General features: G+C 32.8%; 1 pseudogene; it reads right to left on the bottom strand.

The window, feature by feature from the left end:
* Window positions 1-18,523: 18,523 nt before the first annotated feature.
* On the bottom strand, window positions 18,524-19,896 carry LOC120162703 (annotated as a pseudogene).
* Between the last annotated feature and the right edge of the window lie 3,958 nt (window positions 19,897-23,854).

The following is a 23,854-nucleotide window of genomic DNA, read 5'->3' on the forward strand; positions in this document are numbered from 1 at the left end:
TCGCACTATCTCTTCTTTTATAACGAGAACCTAAAACCTGTTTTTCATTTGATAAACCATCATTATCTAATCCTAATGCTTTGGCTATGTAAGCCAAGTTAATATGTAAGAATTGTCCTAGGAGGTAGGAACGAACTTCTATGGTCTCAGTTTGAGCTCTGTTTTTGACACAAACGGCATTAGAATAAAAGATGCGAACAAGTTGATGGTAAACTATAGGTTCAAGGTCACAAAGTTTATCAAATTTCCACTCTTGTAAAAGAGGAAGATATTTAAAATTGATATCTATCATAGTTTGACGAGAAGGGATACGTTCTTCTCTAATTTTGGAAGAGTCAAATTATTGTTAATACCAAAAACGATGATTTCTAGGACCAGGATGATTGAAGCACGAGTTTTGGATAATCATATTAGGATCAATGGGATTAGGATTAGGAATTGGAATTTCAAGAATAGGAGGTGGATTTGGTTGACAGTGTGAGCGACTAGATGATGACCTAGCACGTTTAGGATTGGACATGGTTTAGGAAGTCGAAATAGAATGGATAACATGCAATTTAGAAAACACATGTATGCAATTCAATCAATCCCAAAACTCAATTGAGTCCTCAATATTTCAAGGTTCTCTAAACCAATCCTAATGGGAAAAGTTTTTGAAAACTATTGAAAAATAAGATTTTGAAAAAACAATATATGTATAGTTTTCATAACAACAACATAATTCAATTAAAACACAATAATTTGAAAAACAAATTTATTTATTTTTTTCGAAAAATTCAAATTTTTTGGAAAAATTCTTGTGTTTTTTTGATGAAATCAGTTGTAATATCTAGTTTCTAATCACTAAACAATCAATGCCCGATCATTATTTCTATCTAGAACTAATTAAAACTAGTCTTATGTTCAAAATCAATGAAAAATAGAGAGTTTAGAAAAATTTACCTTGAAATATGAGATTGAGTGAATTTTGATATTGTTTGCACGATTTTAATGATGCTAGCAGGTTTAGAAGATGGTATTTGAAGTGAATTCCGATTAAAAACGTTGATTTGAGGTAAGAATGGAGATAGGGAGAGTAGAGAGGGGAAACGACGGCAAGGAAGAAGAAGAGGGTTTAGGATTTTTTGGTGTTCTGCCCGTGTTAAAATCCAGAACCCCAGGGGGTATCGATTCCCCTAGGGGAAATCGGTTCCCCTTCAAAGGGGGAATCGGTTCCCTCATGGGGGTATCAATTCCCTCTGCACCAAAATGCTAAAATCCGATTTTAAACACACAAAATGCTAAATTAATTTTCTCTAGTGGTATTGGCAACACATATATTGAAAATTAATCACGTTCAAATAATTAAATTAATCTTTAAACTATATTTGAACATAAAGTTAATTTTCATCAAGAATCATAAACTCCCCTTAACTAATAGCAATGAATGCAATAAAAAATTACTATTCTAAGCATTTTTTATTTAGTCTTAAAAGTGCTAAAATTATTTTAAACACTAAGTGAAGATAGGTTGGTCAAACCTAATTCTCTCCTAAGTGTCCAAAATTTTTCCTTGTCTAAAGGTTTTGTAAAGATATCCGCTAATTGGTGTAAAGTATCAACAAATTCTAGAACTACATCTTCCTTTGTGACATGTTCTCTAATGAAGTGATGTCTTATTTCAATGTGCTTAGTTCTATAGTGTTGGATGGGATTTTTAGTAAGACAAATAGCACTAGTATTGTCACACTTGATAGGAATGGTACCTACTTCAATTCCATAATCAAAAAGTTGTTGTTTCATCCATAAAATTTGTGCACAACAACTACAAGCTGAAATGTATTCGGCTTCAGTAGTAGATAATGCAACACAATTTTGTTTCTTTAAAAACCAAGAAATCAGCATATTTCCAAGGAATTGGCAAGTACCGGAGGTGCTTTTCCTATCTAATTTGCATCCTCCATAATCCGCATCAGAAAATGCATGCAAGCTAAAGCTAGAGTCTCTAGGATACCAAAGTCCTAAACTAGGAGTGGCCTTAAGGTATCTAAAGATTCTCTTAACAACTAGTAAATGTGATTCCTTAGGACATGATTAAAATCTAGCACATAAGCAAACACTAAACATAATGTCCGGTCTACTTGCAGTTAGATAAAGCAAAGAGCCAATCATTAACCTATATAATTTAACATCTACACATTTACCTCCTTCATCTAAGTCAAGCTTTGTTGAAGAGCTCATTGGAGTGTCATGAGGTTTTTCATTTTCTAGTCCAAACTTCTTGAGCATATATTTGACGTACTTAGCTTGATTGATGAAGATGCCATCTTTTCTTTGCATGATTTGGAGTCCCAAGGAAAATGAGAGCTCCCCATCATGCTCATCTCAAACTCACTTTGCATTAGCTTAGAAAATTCTTGGCAAAGAACATCATTAGTAGAACCAAATATTATATCATCAACTTAAATTTGAACTACTAATAAATCTTTACCTTTATGCTTTAAAAACAATGTAGTGTCAAACTTTCCTTTTGAAAAACCTTTTTCAATTAAAAAGTTTGACAATCTTTTATACCAAGCTCTAGGAGCTTGTTTTAAACCATAAAGCGCTTTTGTCAATTTAAGAACATGGTCCGGAAATTTTGAATCTTCAAAACCTGGAGGTTGTTCCACATACACTTATTCCTTTATAAAACCATTTAAAAATGCACTTTTAACATCCATTTGATATAATTTAAATTCATGAAAACATGCAAATGCTAATAACATTCTAATTGCTTCCATCCTAGCTACGGGAGCGTATGTTTCATCATAGTCTATGCCCTCTTCTTGAGTATACCCTTGAGCAACAAGTCTATCCTTGTTTCTCATTATATTACCACTCTCATCAAGCTTATTCTTAAATACCCATGTAGTACCTACAGTAGATTTATTACTAGGCCTTTTAACTAATGTTCATACTTTACTTCTCTCAAATTGATTTAATTCTTCTTTCATAGCCATAATCCAATGTTCATCCTTTAATGCTTCTTTAATATTCTTAGGCTCTATGCATGAAATAAATTCAACATAATTACAAATATTTCTAAGAGAAGATCGAGTTGTTACCCTTTTGGATGGATCACCTATAATCTCACAATCCTTGACATAGTTGTACTCTCTTAGATAAGATACTTCTCTTTCTTCAATTGTTGGATTCTCAAGAGGATCATGAGTTACCTCATCTTTTGTTTCTTCCTTTGATGATGGTTCTTCAACGTCATGTCTAACTTCATTTTTATTTATAATACCTACATCATCATTCACACAAGAATCCTTCCTCGGAAGGGGATTATCATCGAAAACAACGTGTATAGATTCTTCTACAACTAAAGTTCTTTTATTAAATACTCGATAAGCTTTAGAATTTAAGGAATAACCCAGAAAAATTCCTTCATCACTTTTAGCATCAAATTTGCCAAGGTTTTCTTTACCGTTGTTCAAAACAAAACATTTATATCCAAAAGGATGAAAATAGCTAATGTTAGGCTTTTTATTTTTGAAAATTTCTTATGGAGTTTTCTTTAAAATTGGCCTAATCATTACTCGATTTACAACATAACAAGCGGTATTTGTGGCTTCCGCCTAAAAATATTTTGGCAAATTATTTTCACAAAACATGGTTCTAGCCATTTCTTTTAAAGTTCGATTTTTCCTCTCAACAACTCCATTTTGTTGAGGGGTTCTAGGTGTTGAAAAATTATGGCTAATACCATTAGAATTACAAAACTCATTAAATCCAAGATTTTCAAATTCAGTGCCATGATCACTTCTAACACTAGTGATAGAGTAACCTTTTTCGTTTTGGATTACTTTTGAAAATGTGATGAAATTTTCTAATGCTTCATCTTTAGTACTTAAGAATAGAACCCAAGTATATCTAGAATAGTCATCTACCAAGACAAATGCATATTGTTTTCCACACAAGCTAGTAGTCCTAGTTGGCCCAAAAAAATCCATATGGATCAATTGTAATACTCTACTAGTTGATACGTCATTAATGGATTTAAAAGAAACTCGCTTTTGTTTTCCTTTAGCACAAGCATCACATATTTTATCATTATCAAATTTAAGCTTAGGCAACCCTCGAACTAAATCACCTTGAATTAGCCATTGCAAAACACTCATACTAGTATGTCCTAGTCTCCTATGCCATAACCAACTATCATGTTCATCCTTAGCAACTAGGCACAAATTAGTCATATCAATAGAATCTAAATGCACCATGTATATGTTTCCTATTCTATGACCAACAAACATAATCTGATTAGATGCAATGTCAATGACTTTACAACCATTAATATCAAACATGACATTGAATCCTTTATCACAAAATTGACTAATACTCAATAGATTATGCTTTAATCCATTCACATATAAAACATTCTTAATTTGTATGGAAGAGGTATTACCAATAGTACCAATACCTTCAATGTGACCTTTTGAATCATCACCAAAAGTTACTTCTCCTCCATTTTTGGCGTTAAGCTCAATGAACCGGTTTTTTTCTCCGGTCATGTGTCTTGAGCATCCACTATCAAGGTACCATGAATTTGGATTTGTTTCCCGTGCCTTGTAGCAATGCTCCTTTTCCTACAAACATAGATTAATTTCTAATTTTTGGTACCCAAATTCTTTTGGGTCCATATTCATTAGTTTCCAAAATCCTAGTCCCCTTAGGTATCCATTTGTGTAGGATATCCTTATCTTTAGTAGTAATGAGCTCTTTAGGAACTCATATACTTCTAACGATTTTTCCATTAGAGGTTCTTTGGGGACCTCTATGATTGTAGTTTTTAAAACTTTTTCTAACAAAGTTGGATTTTGAATTTTCTCCATTTTCAAAACGTTTTGTTCCAACTTTATCAAAAGAAGCTTTTAAGACCATCAATTTTCTTTTGATGATCATCATTGACCTTTGAAAGTAAATTTTGCAAATCCAAAATTTTCTTTTCAAACTCTTCAAGTTTGATTTGCAAATCTTTGATTTTGCTTTCAAGATCGTTGTTGGTTTTGGATATGAGATTATTTTCATTTTTCAGTTTTGAAACATCATTTTTATATTTTAAAAACAATTTCTCATAATCCGAAGCCAACCCATTATATTTCTCTAATAGCTCATCATAGGATATATCATCAAAATCAGATGAGTTAGAGGTTACCTTAGAATCTTCCCCAAATGCCATCAAGCACAAGTTTGCTACTTCTTGTTCTTCTTCATCGAAACTTTCTTCATCGCTCCATGTAGCCACATGAGCCTTGTGATTAATTTTTTGATTGACCCTTTCTTTTCAATTGTGGGCAATCATATTTGATATGTCCCGGCTTTTTGCATTCATAGCAAATGATTGGGTCATTCTCTTTTGGTTCATTTTTGAGGCCTTCATTTCGTTTGAATTTTCTTCCTCGGTAAGGTCTCATCATTTTTCTGAACCGTTTGGCAAACAATGCCATTTCCTCGTCATCGTCATCTTCATCCGAATCACTCTCATATTTTTTGGATTTGAGAGCAACTCCAATATTTTTTCTTATTCTCATTCTCCTTTGGTGTTTCTTCAATCTTATCGAGGTCCACCTCATCTTCAAGCATCATTTCATGAGTGAAGAGTGAACCAATTAGCTCTTCAAGAGTTAAGGACGTTAAATCCTTAGACTCGATGATTGTCATCTTCTTTGATTGCCTCGATTTTGGAAGGGGAGTAAACTAGCTTCCTCACAAGCTTTTCATTTGAAATGATCTCTCCATATGATTTGAGACCATTGACAATCGTTGAGAATCTATCCGTCATAGCTTTAATATCTTCATTTGGTTTCATCCTGAAATTTTCATAGCTATGCGTTAGAATACTAATTTTAGATTTCTTTACCTCATCGGTACCTTCATGAGTGACTTGAAGTTTGTCCCATATTTCTTTGGCGATTGTACAAGATGAAACTCTTCCGTACTCATCTGGTCCAAGAGCACAAAATATAATATGGATGGCTTTGGAGTTGAGCTGGAACATTTTTGTCTCTCCTGCACTCCATAATCTTGGATGAGTGAGAGGCTTGAAGTATCCTTCTTCTACGACATTCCATGCTCCCATGTCACTTGCTTGAATGAAGTACATCATTCTATTTTTCCAATAGGCATAGTTAGCCCCATTGAAGAAAGGAGGCTTGTTGACAGGCATCGAATCGAGACCGGAGTCGAAGTTTGAAGTAGAGGCCATTGATGACTTTGATTATCGATGTAACTCTTCCCGAATCGACTCAAGAGGTGATTAAACCTTCAAATGAGTTAGACTCTAATGCCAATTGTTGAGTTAATCGATTGACGAATATGGCCAAGAGGGGGTGAATTGGTAATTAAAATTTTGGTGGAAGCTTTTGCAGAAAATTGAAAGAAATTTGCATAGCGATTTAGAGTGATTCGACTTTCTCAACCAAAGTCTACGTCCACTACCTTAGCTATCCACACTAAGGATTTTCCACAAATTCATTAATTTGTCTTTCTTTTGAGGACAAAGAGTAACCTTATAAACCCTCAAGAATTATACCCCCAAATTCTTGAGAACACTCTCTCCCAAAGAGAACAATATAAATTTGCAAACTTACAAAGAAATCCTCACAAGGTAGATTATTTGCACAATTCTTAGAACAAAGAAAAGAACACTCAACAATGAATACAATTGAGCACAATAAGTGTTCATGAAAACAAAATGAATATTGAATGAAAAATAGGCTTGAAATTCTCAAACTTGAGGTTTGATGCTTTCTCTTTGATTCTCTCTTGATTCTAGTTGCTTGATGTTTCTTGTTTTTTTATCAATGGCTTCTAAGCTTGCTTAAATACACCTTGAATCACTTCTGAACGTTGGGGATGATTAGTGAAGATAATATAGTCGTTTTAGTGTGAAATCAATTAATAAAACAGCTTGGAGCGTGGGGGGAATCGGTACCCCTTAAGGGGAATCGATTCCCTAAGTGTAAAATTCAAATATTTTGATCGTTGAACAGTGGGGGGAATCGGTTCCCTCCGAGCATACTGGAATTCTCGGAGCCAAACCATTCAGGGAGGAATCGGTACCCCCTTGGGGGGGAATCGGTTCCCTCTGAGCAATATGGAATTTTTGGCTTTGAAATGGTTCGAAATATTTTGTAAAATCGTTTTGAAATTATTTTAAGATTAAAACTTAATTTTACACTTGAGTAAGGATTTAAAATGAACTTTGAAATACTTTGAGTAATATTTTGATATTCGATTTAATATATCGAATATGCTTAGAAAAAATCTTTTTCAAAATTAAAATTCTTTTAATTTAATTTGTTATATCGAAACATCAAAGTGTTTTCAACAAAACTCCTACTATCAGACACATTCACAACCTTCTTGTATGTTCTGTCATCTCTCACACTTCTTAGTTTCTCCAAATCAACCTGTTGTCTACCATTAGCCTCTCTCTATCTGACTTAAATCCTTCCAACTGAGTTCTTTTTACCTCTGCTTGTAACACCCCCAACCCGTACCCGACCCAGGTACGAGTCCGAGGTGTCACATTGACTTTTCAAACTTTGACTCTTGACAAAATTCAAAGAAAATTTAAAGCTTTCATTTAACTCATCTATTTTCTGATCTGAAATCTTGTAAGGGAGATGCTGACCTGTCACTCAAAATCATTAATCAATCAAATTCCTTATCAATCTTTAATTACCTTGCAGTAATAACTAACCTTTATTCCATCATCGCTTAATTACTTCTTAAACTTCCTTAATATATATAAATTATTCTTTATTCCTCTGACTAAATCTGCTTGACCAAGAAACATAACCTTTATTTATTCAAAATCAAAATCTCCTTATACATAAATCATATTTTCTTTCATGCTCACATACTCTTTTCCTCACTTGTGCTCATCTCGGATTACTAATCTTTATCATCTCTTCACCACTTTGATAATCAACAGTCCTTGCAGATACCTTATTCTTCGTAAAGTTCTTATTCAAATCATAATACACATATACTTGACTTTCTTCAAACATATTAATCCTTTACTCTTTCAAGTCGAAACAAACTCAACATTAATTTATTTGACTCATTCAACTCACATTCTTACTCATTCACAATGCAATTTTCCTGGGTTCAAACTCAGGCATTACAATTTCCTTTATCTTATAAATCAATCATCAATGCACCTATTCTTAAACCCTTGCAAAATAGTACCTATATCACTTGATCCTTTTAAAATAATTTTGCTTTACCTATTTTCTAGCAGAACTTTTAATCAAATCCATTACTTTCCCTTCTAACTTAACTTCATATTCATTCTTAACTCCTTATTTAATCTTCCAGTACCAGACTCTACTATTCAAGCGTATCTGTCTTTCATCAAGTTTTGATCATTTGCTATGGAATACAACTAATTCAAATCGAGTCTGTAATTGACAATCATAATCTCTGTCTCTCTTCGATAATGTCGATTTTTAAGAGATACGAATTCTCTTAATTCTTCTGAGATCTCTCTAGATATTTAATACAATTCATCACTTCTTGAAATGAACAATTTTTAACATCAATAATATTCTTTTCGTCTAGGTACAAACCCTCTATACCTCACTTACATACATCATTTTTCCTTCAAATAACTTAACAACAATTTCTTCGACTTATCAAACTATATTCATATCCCTACACGTTACGATTCCTTTGTTTTCAAAATCAAGCATTCTAACTTTCTCTGTCTTATAAATTGATTGTTGATATATTGATTCTTAAACTTTTCTATTACTTTATAACTTTCCTTAACCATATGAATCCTTATCTCCTTCACTACATCATATTTACATGGTCGAGATACACAACTATATCCATATTCGTTTCATATTCGGTTAACTTATCCTAATAATATCTTCAAATCCTTTAATCTCAATACACTTTTCGTCACATAAACTGGTTAGCCAACGCTAACTCTTTTCATCTAGAATGCAAACCCTTATAATATCCACATTTTTCTTATACACAATACTATCTCTTTGTTTCAAATTCATCACACTGATTGCATTTATCTTATAAACTGGTCACTGATTCACTTATTCTTGAACTCTTCTACAATTCTAGCCACATCCTTAGATCTTTTAACTTTCTTATGGTGACACTTGTTCACCATATTCAATCGTATCCATGAAATAATAAGAATACTTCATATCACTTTTTCGATTCAGACATGTGAAAACTTTCTATCACTATTCTAATATGATTTCAACTTTCTTAAATCAGTCTTTGATCTTATGAGGCATTTCCTGAGGTGTCCGCTCTTCATCCTGCCTGGCCAGGGCAGGTGAATAGCTATCATAGTCAGGAATATCACCTTCACTTACTTCGAAATTATCACGATCGAATTTCTACTATATTAAACTATTCTTATTCTATTAGCAAGACAACATACTTCTTACACTATCAGATCAGAAATTTTTCACCTTAGTTGACATGTACACATTTTATGACACTTTGGACTTCGGTTTATGCCGAGAATCGGCTAAACCTTAGCTCAGATACCATTAAATGTAACACCCCTAACCCGTACCCGACCCAGATACGAGTCCCGAGTGTCACATTGACTTTTCAAACTTTGACTCTTGACAAAATTCAAAGAAAATTTAAAGCTTTCATTAAAGTAAAAGCAGTTTAGTTACATAATTTGACCACAATAATCAAAATCGATCAGAGCATATTTAACTCAATCAATTAGTACATGCCAACTATATTCAAAATAACAAAAATCATTTAACTCATCTATTTTCTGATCTGAAATCTTGTAAGGGAGATGCTGACCTGTATTGCTCCTCACAGCTTCTATATTCACTTTCTGTAACCTGCGTGTGAAACACTCACACGCTAAGTCGATGACTTAGTGAGGCATAAAGAAAAACACATCTAATGGAATTCATACCCACTAATCATGCATGATTGTTTTATGTTATCAAATTATACAACTAATACATCAACATATCATGTATATATGTAACAGATATCATAACCCCTATCACACATATCATATCATGCAATTCATATCACATCATATATATCACATACATTGTTCTCATATCACCAACTGTTTATCCTTACTAATTCCCTTGTCATTACTTCAATTCCGTCATATGAGCATATAATATAAACATATTATATATAGCCACATACATTACTAATTTCTATTATCATATAATAAACGCATGCATCTCATATCACCATGACATATATGCACTTCTACCATGTCATGAGAAATACACATATCATTATATCAAATTATGTTCTCTTTTCAAAGCCCATGTACACATGTGAGAACTATAGATATGTGAGTCTATAGAGGTTGTGCACTATGCTGTCACTATAGCTCGTATAATTGCACCGAAGTGCCACATATAATTGCACCGGAGTGCCACGTAGAATTGCACCGGAGTGCCGCGTAGAATTGCACCATAGTGCCATATAATAATGTCCATAAGGATCACATCATTCCTTAAATCATATACATATACTAGGGATCAAGTATGTGTCTCACCAGACTTCACACATGTTCCAAAGAATACATATATGTCCCGAAGGACCACATATCATTCCTTAAGAATCATATACATGTGCCAAGGATCAAGTATGTGTCTCACCAGACTTCACACATGTTCCAAAGAATACATATATGTCTTGAAGGACCGCGTAGACCCTCTACTCTTGGCATGCCAACTATACCCCTAGCTCTCATGACACATAACATGAGCATTAATATTTATGTTAACATACATTCACATACACATAGTCATGTAGTTCTTTCACATAGCTCATCGTCATAAATCACATATCCCATATACATATGAACCCATGTTTCACTTACGCGTAGAACATTTCCATATAATCGATAGTCAATATTTCATACATATATTTTCTCTTCATATATCTCATATCATGTATCATATCTTGTGATCATATAATCATGTTACCTATAATCACATAACTTACTCATAGAGTTCAACATTAAACTTAGTTCCCTTTTTCATATTATCATACATTATATATTCTTATATGTCTTATCAATAACCTATAAACTTACTCATATTCTCATATATCATATTTTAATATAATTTGTATAGTAATACTCTATAATTGTATCATATAATGATTTTACCCAAGTACTCATTTATAAAGTTATTACAGGTTCAATTAGTCTCATTCTATATTATAAAATTTCCACTTATTTAATATCATTTTCCTTTTCCACTCACATAAACCATCTATTTATTTAGTTCAATTTCTCATGACTTCCATAATACTCTTTAATAAAACTTGTAGCTCTTCACTATAATACATAAACCATAGTTTCCTTTAATTATCAATCTTCCCTATATAACTTATGTATCCATATTTATGCCCTCGAATTTGATTATTCTCTTAGAGTCTAACATTTATCGTATAATCACTTATACCATATTATATGACTTATACTTGATATCTTATTCTCTCGTGTTCATTTCATTTCTTGACTCTATCATATATAACTTATTCCATGTTTTTCCATTATTATAATAAAGTTTACATAAATCATATAGCATATACAAAGCATATCATTATCTTTAGTCATGCATACATAAAATCAATGTAATACAGATAATCACATATAATTATAACAACACATAATCATGTCCATGATTTCATGCATATTACTCTAGGAAATAGACTCATCGCAAGTCTTATTTCCATTAAACTACATATCCTAGTATGCACTCACCTTGGCCTCACTAGTCAATTCTAATCTTATCTTTCCCTTGATCGATCTTACTTGCCAAATGTTCCGGAATTGCTTTACGCGCAGAATCTACATAAATGTACATTTTGAGGCAATCATTAGATACCTACACCTTGTAATTGGATACTAGCAACTTAAACGAACTTATTAAACCAATATTCACTTTTTTCCTTTAGGGGGAATCGATTCCCTCCTATGGGGGAATCGGTTCCCCTATGAGATTCTAGAATTTCTGGTTCGCTTGAGGGGTATCGATTTCCCATTGAATGGGTAACGATTCCCTTGAATGGGTACCGATTCCCCTTGCCCAGAAATCTTATTTTCAGCACGAAATTTACTTCATTTCATCTTAAACACTTCATATTTCAACATCTCCTATATACTAAACTCAAACACACATACTTAAGCCCTTTTGTACTCATTTAATCCATCTTAATTCTATAAATCCTCTCCTCTTAATGAAATTCAAGAATTATACTCAATTTTCAACATGTTCTAAATTCCTTTCTATCACTCCAAATCTCTTAATTCAACTATTGACAAGTCAAATTCAACTTATCAACTTTATTTCAAGATTCATTCAAAAACTCAAAATCTTTATACCTTTCATCTTGTTGTTTTATAACCAATTAAGCTTTCCTTAAGCTTAATTAATATCCAATGAACAACACCCAACCTTTAGTTGAACAAATAATCAACTAATGAAGAACCTACCTTTGCCCTTGAGCTCTTACGGGAGGAGAAAGAAGAAAGGAAGAAGAGATGAAATGTTTTCATCTTCCACGTTTCAATCTCCTATTAAAGGGGATAAAAATATCTTATGTCAAATGACTATTTTGCCCTTAAACTTTGGATAATTACTAAAAACTTCCAGGGGATCTCCACATAAATCATTGAACTTTCCAACTTTTCCACTTTAATCACCAAATTCTGAAATTTTACAATTTAGTCACTAACCTATAATTTGGGATGTTACAGTATTGCTCCTCACAGCTTCTATATTCACTTTCTGTAACCTGCGTGTGAAACACTCACACGCTAAGTCGATGACTTAGTGAGGCATAAAGAAAACACATATAATGGAATTCATACCCACTAATCATGCATGACTGGTTTATGCTATCAAATTATACAACTCATTTATATATACATCAACATATTCATGATATTAGTAACAGATACCATAACCCCTATCACACATATATCATATCATGCAATTCATATCACACATCATATACATATATCACATACATTGTTCTCATATCACCAACCTGTTTATCCTTACTAATTCCTTTGTCATTTCTTCAATTCCGTCATATGAGCATATAATGAATATAAACATATTATATATATTTTAATATGCCACAATACATTACTAATTTCTAATCATATAATACATAAACGCATAGCATCTCATATCACCATGACATATATGCATTTCACCATGTCACGAGAAATACACATATCATTATATCAATTATGTTCTTTTCAAAGCCCATGTACACATCTGAGAACTATAGATATGTGAGTCTATAGAGGTTGTGCACTATGTGTCACCACAACTCGTATAATTGCACCGAAGTGCCACGTAGAATTGCACCGGAATGCCGCGTAGAATTGCACCAGAGCGCCGCGTAGAATTGCACCGTAGTGCCATATAATAATGTCCATAAGGACCACATATCATTCCTTAAGAATCATATACATATACTAGGGATCAAGTATGTGTCTCACCAGACTTTACACATGTTCCAAAGAATACATATGTCCCGAAGGACCATATCATTCCTTAAGAATCATATACATATGCCAAGGATCAAGTATGTGTCTCACCAGACTTCACACATGTTCCAAAGAATACATATAGTCCCGAAAGACGCGTAGACTCGACTCTTGGCATGCCAACTATACCCCTAGCTCTCATGAACATAAGATAGGCATTAATATTATGTTAACATACATTCACATATACACATAGTCATGTAGTTCTTTCACATAGCTCATCGTCATATAAAACATATCCCATATACATATAAAAACATGGTTCACTTACACGCAGAACATTTTCATATAATCGCATAGTCATATAATATTCATATACCATATATTTTCTCTTTCATATATCTCATATGTATCATTGTGATCATATAATCATGTTACTTATAATCACAAAACTTCTACTCATAGGGTTCAACATCATTAAAACTTAGTTCACTTTTTCATATTATCATACATTTATACTTTTATATGTCCTATCAATAACCTATAAACTTACTCATATTCTCATATACACTATTTTAATATAATTTTATAGTAATATTCTATAATTGATATATATGATTACCCAAGTACTCCTTTATAAAGTTTATATTACAGGTTCAATTAGTATCATTCTATCTATAAATAATTTCCACTTATTTTATATCATTTTCCTTTTCACTCACATAAACCATCTATTTATTTAGTTCAATTTCTCATGACTTCCACAATACTCTTTATAAAACTTTGTAGCTCTTCACTTTAATACATAAACCATAGTTTCCTTTAATTTATCAATCTTCCATATATAACTTATGTATCCTTATTTATGCCCTCGAATTTATATTCTCTTAGAGTCTCCTAACATTTTCGTATAATCACTTATACCATATCATATGACTTATAATTGATTATCTTATTCTCTCATGTTCATTTCATTTCTTATGACTCTATCATATACTTATTCCATGTTCTTCCATTACATAATAAAGTTTTACATAAATCATATAGCATATACAAAGCATATCATTATCTTTAGTCATGCATACATACAATCAATGTAATACATATAATCACAATAGTTATAACCAACACATAATCATGTCTATGACTTCATGCATATTACTCTAGGAAATAGACTCATCGCAAGTCTTATTTCCATTAAACACTACATGTCACTAGTATGCACTCACCTTGGTCTCACTAGTCAATTCCAATATCTTATCTTTCCCTTGATCGATCTTACTTGCCAAATGTTCCAGAATTGCTTTACGCGCAGAATCTACATAAATGTACATTTTGAGGCAATCATTAGATACCTACACCTTGTAATTGGATACTAACAACTTAAACGAACTTATTAAACCATATTCACAATTTTCCTTTAGGGGAATCGCCCTCCTGTGGGGGAATCGGTTCCCCTATGAGATTCGGAATTTCTGGTTCGTTTGAGGGGTATCGATTCCCCTTGAATGGGTACCGATTCCCCTAGCCCAGAAATCATATTTTCAACACGAAATTTACTTCATTTCATCTTAAACACTTCATATTTCAACCTCTTTATATACTAAACTCAAAAACACATACTTAAGCCCATTTGTACTCATTTAATACATCTTAATTCTCAAAATCCTCTCCTCTTAATGAAATTCAATAATTATACTCAAATTTCAACATGTTCTAAATTCCTTTCTATCACTCCAAATCTCTTAATTCAACTATTGACAAGTCAAATTCAACTTAAAATTCAACTTATCAACTTTATTTCAAGATTTCATTCAAAAACTCAAAATCTTTAATATCTCCTAATTCCACCATCCTTAGTTTTTAAGATGATTTAAGCTTTCCTTAAGCTTAATTATCATCCAATAATCATAACCAAATCCTAAATTCAGCTAAATATCAACAAACAAGAGATCTTACCTTTGCTTATGGCTTCACGGTGGAAAAGAAGAGAATGAAGAAGAGAAGTCTGGAACTCTCTCATATTTCCCACGTTTTATAATACTCAAAAAGGGAAGATAAAAATCTTTCCCATAAAAAGACCATTTTGCCCCTTTAGTTCATCCATCTTTTCTATTTAATCCAATATTAAAATTCTTTACTTAAATCCCGAGACTTTTAATTTCATTTCTAAATTGAACACAAAACTTTCAAAATTTGCAATTTAGTCACTGACCCTGATTTGGGATGTTACACTACTTCTCTATTCCTGCCCCTCTTGTACTTAGCGACCCCCACTGTGACTCTCTTCCCATCTATCAACGTTCCGTTGACATTCTGAACTGCTTTTCTACAACCTTTCTCCTTCGCATATTGCACAAAAGCAAACGTAGATGACTTATAATTCAGTTTAACCATAAAACTTGGAATAAAGACCCTCACTATTCTTCCATAATGGTTGAAAATTTCTCTTAACTCACTTCTAGTAACTCTTTTACTAAGATTTCCAACAAAAATAGTCCATTCCTCAACGGAGAATGAACATACAAACGCACTCCCTCTCTTTCTCTCTCTATGTTTCTCACTCATTATTCTCTTATAAGGAGATGGATTTGGAATAACAATATGCATTGGACACCGGTATTGGGTACGTGCACTTCAAAAAGGGAAAAAAATAAAACAATTTATCTAATTGGAAACTATTCAATCCCATTGAGTGTAATTATTACATCTGTCGTAACCGGTTTCGCCCGGGCACAAAATTTTTACTTGGCGCGAAAAATAATATGAATAAATGGTTTTAAAATGTTTTGGCAGTCGCCATCGGCCTTTTGGGTCAGGTAGGTCGAATACCTAAAAATTATCTTTTAAAAGAGTTTTTAAGAAAACATCAGTTAAAAGATGAACTGATATGCGTTTATAACCAAAAATTCATTCTTTTTATTAATAAAAAGGGATTCGTGGTCGGATACATTTGGGGAAGGATTAGCACCCCCACAACGCCCAAAATTGGTACTTTTTAATTATAAATTGTCTCTATTATTAGAAATTTAAAAATTCAAAATATATTTAATTCATAATCATGTTATTTCAAATTTAATATAATTTTATGAAAATCTATATATTAATAAAATATTTATTTATTTAGAAATATTAGAAAATAGCTTCTAGGTGCTTTAAGACAACTCTTTTCTTCGATATTAAAAAATAATAAACATTAATAAAACGTTTTTCTAAAAAATAATAATAAAATATATATAATTTATAAAAATAGAATATTTATTTAATATATAAAATAAATAAATATTATTTATTATATGACTTAATAATATTACTTAATAATAATTAAATATATTGCAAATAATAAATTAAATTAAAATAATAAATTAAATAAAAATATAAATAAATAATAACTAAATTAAATAAAATTAAAACTATAATATTAAATTATAAAAATAATAAAACTTGTAATTAATAGAAATATTAGAATTAATGACTAAATTAAAATTATATCGATTCTAATATCAAATTAAAATAAATTAAAACATGCTTTCGGGACTAAAATATTATTTAACAAAATTATAATGATTATTTATGTTATTTTACCTAAAATTATATATAAGTAAGTCAGTGACTAAATCATAAAATAAATAAATGAAGAGGCCGAATTAAAAGGATCATGAATTGAATTCGGTGACTAACATGTAAAGTTGCAAAACTTCAAAGGTCTGCGCGTGTAGTTTAACCAAACATGTATTTACACAAACACCCCTCCCCCAAAATGACGCCGTATGGGGGAGGGTATTTAAACCCAAAAACTGGCCCCCTTGGGCCAGATTTCTTCATTTTCCTTTTCTGGTTCTCTCTCTAACGAGAGAACCTCCCTCTCTTAAAATTTCTCACCAGCCGGCGCCGTCACGTTGCAGATCATCGCCGCCGACTATCGTTCACGGTGGCCGAAAATTTCAAAATCATCCCTATTAAAGCCCTTATTTTTCTAAACCCAGATCTATGTTTTTTCGGCCTAAAACTTTACCAAATATCCTAGATCTACAAATCACCTTCGATGCTTTGGTTCTTCGGTGGTGTGTGGAAGCTCCGATGATGGTAACTCTCTCTTCCCCCTTTCTTTTCTTTTGGTTTTGGGTTCTTGCTTGTTGTCGATATTCCTCGTTCTCCCTTGCTCTCTGTCTTTTTTTCGTTGCTTTCTCTGTTTCTTTCCGTTTCTTGTTGTCTGTGTGTCTTGCTTGCCTCCTTTTCTTCAGTTTTGCAGGATCCGGTGGCTTTTATAGCCACCACGGAGCCATGCTCAGACCGGTCTAGAGGGGGAATTTTAGTGAGTCACCCTTGAACATCGACGCGTGGAGGGGCAGCTGGCCTTCTGGAGACTTGTGTGGGCGTCGTGGAAGATGGTTGAGGCATTTAGCAGCAGTTGGTTGAAGCAGTGGTGTCGGCAGCGGGGTGTTGGACCATCTGGCAGTGTGGAACGATGAAAGCAGAGGTGGTGGATGTTCATCTTTCTCAGCGGCGCGGAAACGTAGAGGGTTAGAAACCCTGATGCATCATGCTGGACCTCCTGTGGACCGTTGGATCTTAGCATGATCCAACGGTTGTGAGCAATGACGGTTGGGTGTTGAGGATGAAAACCCTAGCTTCATTTAGGATTAGTCTTGGGCCATCTAAGTCTGGGCCAAATCTGATTGGGCTTCCAGATTTGTAAAATGATTTGTAATATTTATTAAATAATAATAATATATATAATATATAATTTTAATAATAATAATAATTTTAATAATAATAATAATAATAATAAAACGAAATGAAAAAATTAGTGTTTACAACATCTAGATAACAACTTAATATTTTCATGTATTTCACACCCTAGCTCGTATTTCGCTTCTTTCTAATCTAAACCATTTATGTTCCTTTTCTTTGATTGGTGATGAGATAATCACGCAATTATTGAATATAATTATTTGATTAGGGAAGCTAGATGGACTGCTTATCGTGTCAGTACTTTAAATATTGAGTTCAAGAAGCTGATGTTACTGATGACAACAGTACTTTAAAGTCTGATGAAATGGCCGCTCCGGCGCTTTGCACCCCCTTATAAAATCCACTGTATCTGGAAGCCATCAATATATATATATATATGAACATTGATCAATTTAAACCAAAAGGATGAAAGAAGAAGAGGACGTGGCATTACCTGCTAAGGGTCTGTAAATCATCAGCCAAGGCCCCTATGACCCAATAAACCATGCTTTGAAACATGGCATCCAATAGTCCATAACTGAAGTACAAAACAAAGGGACCCGCAAAAGCAGAGTTCTTGAAATCCAGCTTTTTAGGAGGATGATCATGGGAATAAGGAGCTGATTGGCGAGACCACCGCCCCAGACCGCGCTGCCAAGCAAAGCAACAACGCCGATCCCAACGAAACCTCTCATCCTCCTGCTTTGGAAGCTAAAATCCAATATGTAGCCGATCCCAACAGAGCCTAACATCTGAGCACCCCAATAGAACACGTTGTTCAACCCTCTGGTTCTCAGGTTAAAAAGAAGACCATTAACATTATTGAATTGGTAGCTGTAGAAGAAATTGCTGGCCCAACAGCAGGGACAATAAGCAGCATTTTCCAATTAGCGAACAATTTGAGAACCTCTGTTGGCTCCGTGGCCACACTTGAGTACTTAACATCGGTGCAACGCGTGCCATCATCACGAACGACACGGTTGGGTGGCAAAATGGCGAAGGAAAGCAGAGTTCCCGCCGACATAAAACACATGAAGCCGATATAAGTGGCGTCATTCACAGAAGCCGCCTCGTTTCTATGGTAATTCAGAAGGAAAGGAATAAGCCCGCCGATGACTCCGCCCATGTTGAAAATGCTCCAAAACAGGGAGATATAAGTGCCTTTCCGATTTGGTGGAGGGTAAGCGGTCATAATAGCGCCTTCACCGGCCCAAAGCAGTCCAGCTCCGATGCCGAGTAAAGCACCGGCAGTGATGGCGAAAGCCTGGTGTTGATGGTGGTTGTAGTAGAGGAAAGAACCGGCGTAGAGGACGTAAGTGCTGCAACCGGCGGCGAGGGTGATATGGGGTCCGAGGATGTTATAAATGCCACCACCTAAGACTCCAAACAAAGCGAAAGTGGTGTAAAGGGCGGTGTTGGCGTTGTTGGCGGGGTGGGATCGACTTGGCCCCCTCCTCCCATACCGGAGAGGGCGTTGAACATTCCGGGACAGCAAAAACATACGAGGCCTATCAGGGCGACTTGCACCAGTGGGGAGTTGTATCTGAATCTTGATTTTGCAGGCAATTCGGTGGCTGATTCTTCGTCTTTAACTCCATCTCCGATGCCCATCTTTTTGTAATTGGTCAAAGGATCAGAATGGCAATAAAATTTTGGGGATAGGATTCAGGATTCAGACTGAGAAGTTTGAGCTGGTTTTGTTTTATAGGAGCCTAAGGCTAATCTAATGGCTTGCTTGTTTCAAGGCTAACCAAACTATAGTCTCTATGGGTTTTTCAGATTCTCAATACTCCAAAATTCGCATTCACGTGGATGTCACTCTCACAAACTGTTTTCGAATCCAACTTTTGAAAAAAAAAAAAGAAAGTCGACTTAGTTTAATGAATTAATTAAAATATAAATGTTAAAATTGTATTTGTTTGTTGAATTCTTTTGCTAAATTAGATATTTGATGTTTTAAGGAAGACTTTTATCTAATATATATGATCTAATTTTTATTTTTTAAAAGAATTTAGAATCCTTAATTTTTTAAACTCTTAAACATATAAATTTTATAAGAATTAAAATTTTAAATCTTGTAAATCATCCGCTAGTTCATAGTCAATAATGGAAAGTGCCGTCAAATCAATTATCATCAAGCGTCTCTTTCGTCGTCAAACTTTATTACTCAATTGTCCTATTTTATCATCGCACAAATTCTCTTCTAATGTTTTTCATCATTCACTTGGTTGTTGTTCACTTGATCATCGTCCACTGATTCATTCTTATTAACCCAAAAACAAAATTCAGCCACGTTATGTAAGTTGGGAAAAAATCAATCACCCACCTACTCCACTAAACTTACATGCCACCATAAATCAGGGGTAATGATGGAGGCCTCGCGCACATCGATTATAATTTGTGAGTCCTTTATCCTTCACAGCTAACCAAAGAAAACCCGGAATTCTTTCAGGAACTTGTAATTTCCATATAGCGGGCCAACAGCCAGCAAGGATTTTTAGTGTCCCAGCTGGAGTTGCATAAAGCGTGATAAGTGCTTTTAACCGAAAAACCCGTTTTGCATTCATTGACCGGTAGCAAACATCAGGGTCCGTTTCAGTCGCCGATTCAAGGGTATTCTTTATGTGAAAAAAGCAGTCTGATCAAGAATATTTTGCAGCATTGGTCAGTTCCAAGATCCACCAGCTTGAGTAACTTCTGCTACTTTCAAAGAGACATCCAAAGGACAAGTGGGGGGAAAGAGATAATGAAGAGAGCTAAATAGCAGATCCAGTTAATGGAGGAAATAGTAGATGACTTTGTAGAAAGTGGTCATGATCCTCTCATTGCATCACTCTATCAGATGGACCTGGATAGGGCTCAATTCTTGTTAAGTTCATATCTTCGGGTTCGGTTCAGAAGACCAATGAATCCTTCTGGTTTTGCCACGAGATCCATTTTCTGCATTTCCTGTATGATCTGCATCCTGAAATTCTTATACTTTCGCATTGATTATTTGGGTGATGTAATTAATATAGATTGACAAGTTCATGTTTATATCTGGAAAACGGATACTTATCGGAACGGTCTTTCAATGGAAGAAGAGAAGTTTAGTGTATCCGTGACATTGGGAAACATCTTGAAGATCTGTCAAAGTTGCCTGATAATTATCAGTCTGTATTAAAGCAGCCTGTTATACGTGAAGAATATGATATAGGTAATTCTAATATTTTTCCCTCCTACTTTTACACTTCAATATTAAGAGGCATAATCTTGTTTCTCTGCACGGTCATGTGATTTGAAGTTAGTAGCATCCAGATACCATGTTGTTTTGACGCTTCATTTTTCTTGAATGATCATGTCCAGTATATATGGCGACATGATCTTCAAAATATGTGGAAAAAGATGGAATATACTCATGCCAAAAACTTGTATCATAAGTAGAAAGTGATTGATATATAAACTGTATTTTCTTTATCAGCCTTTCACCTTTACAGGGGTTAATTTGTTTTTCTCAAGTGATTTGGATTCAAATACTCATGGACTGTGTTAACCTGATTTTATTTTTTTTCATTTTTTTAAACCTTTGTTTTAATTTTTTTCTTTTTTAATATTTATTTATTTGTTTTTTATTTTACAATCTAACATTCTTTTTTACTTTCTAGAGGTAATTTCAATTGATCAAAGGTAAGTAATTCGAATCGAGTCTTTAAATATTAATTTTAATTTTCGCAATTAAGATATTTGAGAAATTAAAATGGTACCGAAAGGATAATTCGAGGGTGCTAATCCTTCCTTGTCTGTAACTGACTCTCGAATCCGACATATTTCTGGTAAAACGCAGATTAGGTAAGATAGTGTCCGATCAACCTAATTTTTTTTAAAATGATTGGTGGCGACTCTAAAGTGTTTTATTTAAATCGAGACCTAATTCCGAACCTACCCAAAAGACGGTTGCGACACAATGATAGGAGAGATCACCAATGAAATTCGATGATCAAAGAGGTAAGTGATGGATGTTGATTCAATAATAATATATGTGATTTGGGGATTAGAGATTCATAATTATATATATTTCAGAGATATTTTTTAAAAATAAAATATTTACGTTTATTAACAATTTAAAATAATGAAACAAAATATTAAACATTTGTTTTATAAAAAACTTTATGAATTTAAAATAAGTATAATTAAATTTAAATATTTATTTTTATAGTAAACCCAATTTAATTCTGAATACAACTAAAATATGTAATTATCTAATATTGATTGAGAAAAATCGAAGTTTTACTGATCACAAGTCCCCATCCAACTGACTTCGTATAACAATGTAACAAACTAACAATGGTGCGCGTAAGTGTTATTTATCCTTACATAAGCCATCTTAGCTTTTCAGTTTTAAACATGTCACGTTAATAATTGATTATATACAAAAATACCATGTTAACAATATTTATTGATTGTTAGTTAAGAAAATTTTTATTTAATAAATACTGTTTTAATAAAAATTAAAATGTGAAAGGTAAAATACTCTAAAGTAAAAATATGAGATAAAATAATCATTTAATTCGAAAGTTATAACGTCATTTTATTATTACCAACTTTGCTCATCAATTAAAGGAAGAAGATATATTCCACATGTTAAGTCAACGGTTGCATATCCAATTACTTATTAATAACGCTTTTAATTTATGAAACGTTAAATTATAAAATATTAAAGTATAATTATAAATGAGTTAAAAATCTAAATGTAATTTAATTAAAATATAATTTTTTTTGTAAAACATTAGTTTTTAGGGTAAACTATACAATATACAGTGACACATATCATAATCTGATTGCGGATTAAATTTATTGAATTAATTAAAAGTTAGGACCACATAAGAATGTGTAATTAATGAGGACTAAATGTATAATTATACAAATTTTATTAACTACGTCATCTCCTCCGTTAATATTTAATTAACGGGCTTGATTGACAAGATTTAATAGTTAGGTGACCCGATTGAAAAAATTGAAAAATCGATGGTTAAAGTAAAATGGGTAAATAGTTAGGTGATCAATGTTATAGTTTATCCTAAAAAGTAAAGTTTTATAAATATTATATTTTAATTAAATTACATTTAGATTTTTAACTAATTTATAATTATACGTTTAGTACTTTATAATTTAACATTTTATAAATTAATTTAATGATCATCTTTAATTATGTTCATCCACACTCAACGAGCGTGTAGAATTTTTCTAATTCTTAATACTTTTCAACACTTTTTTCACTAAAATACTATGAATTTATTGCCATTCTTTCTGTGAAAAATTTAAATTAATTGATAATAAATAAAAAGATTCATCTTCAATACAGCTTTTATAATCAGACAAGAGGAATACAATACAATACAATACTGTCTTAAAATTGTAATTATGTGACGAATAACCACAGGATATTATTATTAAATTTATACTTTATGCAACAAATAATCACTATATAGACTCAAAAGCCGATATGGAAAAAAATATAAGGGGTTTATATTTACAACATATTCATAATTTTAAAATTATATCTAATTTACAATATACAAACTTTGTAATAGTCTGAAATGATTATAATATGCATTCAAATTGATAGTA

Source organism: Hibiscus syriacus, unplaced genomic scaffold (genome assembly GCF_006381635.1).
Source record: "Hibiscus syriacus cultivar Baekdansim isolate YM2019G1 unplaced genomic scaffold, ASM638163v2 tig00111403_pilon, whole genome shotgun sequence".
Lineage (NCBI taxonomy): Eukaryota > Viridiplantae > Streptophyta > Magnoliopsida > Malvales > Malvaceae > Hibiscus > Hibiscus syriacus.